Source organism: Liolophura sinensis, chromosome 7, assembly GCF_032854445.1.
Source record: "Liolophura sinensis isolate JHLJ2023 chromosome 7, CUHK_Ljap_v2, whole genome shotgun sequence".
Classification (NCBI taxonomy): Eukaryota; Metazoa; Mollusca; class Polyplacophora; order Chitonida; family Chitonidae; genus Liolophura; species Liolophura sinensis.
In genome coordinates this window covers 57675284-57681176 of record NC_088301.1, presented here as the reverse complement: position 1 = coordinate 57681176, position 5893 = coordinate 57675284, and the positions used below count along the sequence as shown (strand labels likewise).

The 5893-nt window shown below is 42.9% G+C and overlaps 1 pseudogene; it reads left to right on the top strand.

Moving 5' to 3' along the window:
• Window positions 1-249: 249 nt before the first annotated feature.
• Window positions 250-5355, top strand: LOC135471062 (metabotropic glutamate receptor 3-like; annotated as a pseudogene).
• Window positions 5356-5893: the final 538 nt, after the last annotated feature.

Here is a 5893-nt window from a genome sequence, read left to right as displayed (position 1 = left end):
TGAAGCACTCTTTTTGAAAATTTTCGTGCAATGTTAATTTGAAAAGCTTTTTTGTTTCAGGTTGGAGTGTTTAAAGATGACGTTTTCAATTGGATGGGCGATTTTGATTCGTTAAACTTAATTGCTTTGGTTCCGCCTTCAAAGTGTGATGGAAAGTGTCAAGGATGTCCGGTTTGCAGTGTACCAACCCATCGCCAGGAACCAGCTGCTGTGTCAGCCGGAGAGCTATACATTGGCGGACTCTTCCCTATGCACAACTCACAAAAACGCCTGTCCTACGAAAATATAATTGCTTCCGAAGCCTTTATGTGGGCTGTATACACATTCAATCAGCGTCACGCGAGTCATTTGGACCACATCGATCTTGGAGTCTTTTCTGTCGGCTCTCCTGGAACTGACCCTGAAAGTCAATCATTAGTTAATGCATTCGAAAATTGTGAAGTTACCCCTGCGACAGACTCTAAGTCGTTTAAAATTAGCAGTCATGATGTCATAGCCTACGTGAAATTACTCCCTGAGGATGATTTCACTCTGCAGCATACGACGAAAACCGACAAAACTGTGCTCAGCCTGACTAAAGTTGGGATTCGTCAAAATGGTCTTTTATCAGGAAAAATTTTGCCATCCCGAGTCGCCAACCTACTGAAAAGCCTTCAGTGGACATATCCTACTATAATATGGTCCGAAAAGGTCGCCGACAAGTCATTTAAACACACTTTTGAAAATGGACTTAGAGAAAATGGAATATGCTTAGCCGCCAATCACATGCTGATGAAGGAGGATGAGGAGCAACCGTTTTTCGTGTCTCAGGCACTTGTGGGTAATTCTGATCGGTCTAGTGCCGTTATTCTCATGACGGATTTACACTCTACCATCGACTTTCTCAAGACTTTTGTCCACGACGCCATCAATGGATCAGCTCTTCATTTTGTCCTCTTTCCCTGGAACGCAGACGCTCTGCTCCAAATACCAGCCAAGGTTGGCTTAGGATCTGTTATTCTTGAGCTCCAAACGACGAAAAACGCAGACTTCCAAAATTTCCTGAAGAAAATGCCAGCACTGGGGTCTAATAGATATACCTGGCTGGAAAAACTGAAAAAGGACGTTTGCCCAGGAAAATGTGCGTCACCTGCTGATGTGAGTGAATGCTGGGAGAGTTGGATTGAGGAATCAGCTGATCTATCGTCTTATGTGATAGATGTCACCGATAGCCTCCTTACGATGATTAGCACTATTTTTGACGAGAAGTGTCAAAATCACTTGGATAATTGTGACATAGCCCGTATATTGCGATCGACAATCAGAGAGGGTGACATCACTCTTCCCCTTGACATTGTAAATGTGCAGCTAGATGCAGAAGAAGACACGATCTTCACAAAGGTAACATTTTGCAAATGAACTCTTTAGCTGTTGAAGTATTCCTTTTTTCTATTCTTTCAACACTAAGATCATAAATTTGTTGGTTGTGTGGGCATGAAAAACTGTCTGCGAAAAATAAACTATCTGTATGAAATCGTTTTATGCACCTGGTAACTTGTATTCTGTATGGAAAATAATAGTAATAATAATAATAACTGGATTGAAAGAGAGTTTTAACCTTGTTATGAGAAAGGAGAGAGATAAATGTGATGAAACTACATTTTAGGGTTTATAAGTAATGAGACGGAACTCTCTTTTAAAGCATACAGCTGACTTAGCCTGTCGTCGAGAAGATTAGAAATTTAAGGATTTGATTTGTTCAAAATACTAAATAACATGAAACGGTATCCTTATAATACGTTCTTTGAAGATGTATGTGGTTGGCGGCAAATAATAACAGAAACTTGATAATTTCACTGTACTGCTGTACCGTAATACTACTCTTATCATCTTATAGGTGGGGAAGTTTCACAGCACTGGTGAAGTCATCTTGGAGCCTTCTGAAGTTATGTCTTACAACTTTCAAGGTGAAATGATATCGGCCGTATCCGAATGCTCGGGATGGTGTCCTTCTTGCGAACACTGCTCAGGTGCCTTCACTTCCGGAGATAAGTACCTGTATACTCCAGGTGATGTCGTTGTGATCGGTGTGTTTCCTATTCACCATTCCTCTGACACACAGCTAAGTTGCGGGAGGTTCAATCCTGATGGCTATCTCGACGCTGAAGGATTTCATTTTGCTGTTCAAAACATCCACACGCGTTATCCAGAGATATTGCCGAATGTCACGATAGGTTCTCTGATTATTGACTCTTGCCAGAGCCCAGACCGAGTACTGCAAATGATTATAAATTTTGAGACCTGTACTGAAACTTACAGCAGTACACTGGGGAAAACAGCTGACCTCAACCCCAGAATGGTGATAGGATACGTGGGTTACGATGATGCGCCAGTATTCTGGAAAATGGCGGAAGTCCTAGGACGGTACAAGCGCGCGGTGATGACGCCGATGAGAACACTGTCGGAATATCCGACGGCGTTAGGAACAGCTGAATCCAACGTGGGTATAGTAGAGGCTGTGGCGGATATTCTTACGAAGAACAACTGGACATACATATCGATAGTCACTTCCACAGAACCTGAGTATCTCCATCAACTAGATAAATTGAAACTACTTGCCTCTGAAAGGGACATCTGTATAGCGGGGATTTATAGAATAACTTCTCACAAGGATAGTCTAGATTTAGCCTACAACTCATTGTACCGAAATCGAGCAGACAACGTCGTTGTTACTTTGCTCAACCTCCAGAACAGCACGTCTTTTTTCCACATGGTGAATGAAAAGAAACTAAGACGAGTTTGGGTAAATGCAGGCCGAAAGTTCGGTTGGGTTGACAACAACTCGGCCGTGGCGTTAGGGTCGCTTTTTGTGGAGCGACCAAAGTTATCTCACAAATCTTTTGAGAGATACCTCTCGACTCTGCAACCTTCAAATGTTAGTATTCTTCCGTGGTTTGACGACTTCATTACTGGCGACAAACCCACCAGAGACGCCGAGGCAAAGGACCGTGTAGCCAAGGTTATATCCACTGTTGATTCACTGATGCATGGGTTTAATGACTTTTACCTGAAGACCTGTACATCAGGTGCTGGTCTGTGTGCTGATATGGCAAAGCTAGACTCCGCAACCTTTACGGAGGGGATTCTATCCGCTACCAGGAAGACAAGGTTCCTAAGCGACGCCGGGAAGGTGACGGCTTTAGAAAAGCTCAACTGTTTTCTGCCCTCGGGGATATATGATGTGAAGAACTTTCGCCGGATGAGGAATGGGTCCATGGGGTACACTAAGGTAAGTCTTGAAGTCAGACACTTGCAGTATGTACCACCTACAGTACTGTCATGATTTATTTAATTATCTATAGCGGAGAAAATTTATGCGTGGAAACGTTTGGGCAAGTGGGCTTGGCAACTTCCTCCCTTATATGACATATAGATATGCACACCGCATTGAGGTGGAAGACAAGTGGTTTTCATCAAATGTTTCTAAGCGACACGGATGGTCACAGGAGAGTCGACGAGCAGTTTGCGCCGGGGAATCCACAAATTCCGGGTCTAAGGCCGTTATTTAATCCGTGGTTCTTGTGCCTTACCGACTGAAAGAAAAGCGTCCTATCCACTTGGCCACCACCAGCTCCTGTCTGATTTCAGAGGACATTTAATTCCACTCCGATTATTTTTCTTCTGCCTACGTATACGTGGCCTACGAATGTTTCATGAAGCGATTCTAAATATGTGAATTAAGAATTAGGTTACAAACTAAATTATGTACCGAAGTTTTCATGACATTAAAGCGCGAAAATCACAATTCATTCACCTTTACGCTTGGATTGTAATTCAATTTAACGATGTAAACCGGCCACTTTATATAAAATATCACTCACTTTTAACAACCGCTCTGGATTACATGCTTGATTACACGCTCTACATGTGTGTCGACAAAGTATAAAATTAAATGTTTATTATATGGCATTAATGCGCTAAGTGATTGGATACAAGAACATAACCATATTCTTCCATGTAAAGACTAAGTGCTAAACTCCTTTTAATTTATTGATTCACAGGTAGCGATGTGGGATGGGAAGCTACGCATGGAGCCTGGGGTTCAGCTTGAATTTTATGACGCGTTTGGATACGTGCGTAGGTACCCGATATCCTCCGAATGTGGCGTAAACTGCGATTGCATCAATCCTTTGTCCTCTGAACAGATTATCATGGGGCTCAGCCAGGCAGGACTTTACGGCGATATGATCTATTATGAGACCACCGCTATTATGAGACCACCGGCGAATTTGTAGGGTCTGCTTGGGCCATTGTCGTCGTTGTCATATCCGGCTTGGGTGTGACCTGCGCGTTGGTCCTGATACTGTACATCATCAGTAGGCTGTGTGCCAGGTCTCTGAAGGTGAAGAACGTGACCTGGGACTGATACTTCTACTTGCCGATATCCTACTCTTTCTGTCTGTACTACATTTGTGTTTTACGCGTCGCACGTAAGCTGTGGGCTTGCGTTACCTGTTAACAAGCATGTCGTATACGCTTTGCTTTGCGATTTGCTTGACGAAAGCATGAATATATATGAGTACAGCTCTGTAGGTTTGGGAGGAGAGGTGTCGCGCTTGAACACTTTCGTCATTTTACTGTTCATGCTTGGCGTCCAGGTGGCCATCAGTGCCCAGTTTTGGATCAACACATGATAATGGCACCACGCTACTGACGGAAATCACCGATAGCGGCAGGTATTCTATGCCTGCAACTTCGAAAAACGCACTTTTGTCATGTATATGTCATATGTAATGTTCCTTATGTTTCTCTGTGCGCTTTACTCATTCGGCCTTAGGAGCGAACCCCGGAATTTGGGCGAGACCAAGCTGCTGCTGACCTGCAGTGTGCTTTGTCTGGCTGTCTGGGTAGCCTGGATAGTGGTTCTGTTTGTTAAGGAGCGAAAGTTCGTGGAACCAAGCATCTGTGTCGGTATAAGTTTCCCTGCGCTACCCTTATCCTTGTCATAATGTTCGTACCAAAGCTTCGGCGTCTTGCGAGACCAAAGCAGTACAGTCTACAGCAAACCGAATCTATAAATGCGCAGCGCAGAAATCTCAAAATGATTTTGCATTTGATGGCCTTATTCTTTGCCAGGTAGCGTGCGAAGTAAGGAGAAACCGTTTGCCAAATAGCATTGTAGCCCTAAGTTCGGATTTCTTTATTGAACTTGTGACCCAAGCTTTTATATTCCCTATAAATATTGTCATTTGCACTATCTTTTTGCTATGTTTATATTCAGTTGATAAAATATTTAATGGCTGTTTGATATTTTGCATACAAATGTACTTTTATGTTGGTTTAGGGGTGCTTGAATGAAACTCATAATAAAATGATAAAGCCCCACTGTCAAACTTGTGTGAGCTTTTGGAGAAAGGGAGACTACTCTTGAAACTCCTCGCCGTGCACTAAGTGTCAAAGGCTTTGTGTCTCAGTCAGCCACGCTATCGCACATTGGAACAGGGCACAAATAAATAATTTACTCATTTTGGCGGAGTGAAGAGTTGAACTCATGCATGTGACATATGATGTGGAATTATGAAAGGCGATAGGTACAGCCTTGCACCAGAAGGATAGGGTGTACAAATCCAGTTCCCATCGATCCTGATGCGGTTTTACATCACGAAGTTTGTTAGGTAGGCCTATCTAGCGACAATAAGTAATCGGTTTGCCTTTGCTTAAGTGAAATATTTCTTAGAGGAGCGTAAAGAAACCGATCGAATATAATAAATAAATTAAATAAGTCCGTATTTCCATAACTAAGTCCTGTTCACATGGTATGAATTCAAGTTGCAGTCTTTTCCGCTGCTGGGAACACGTACATTTTGGAATGCAGTGGGAGGGATTTCTTGTATGGAACATGTCTACTTGGCAT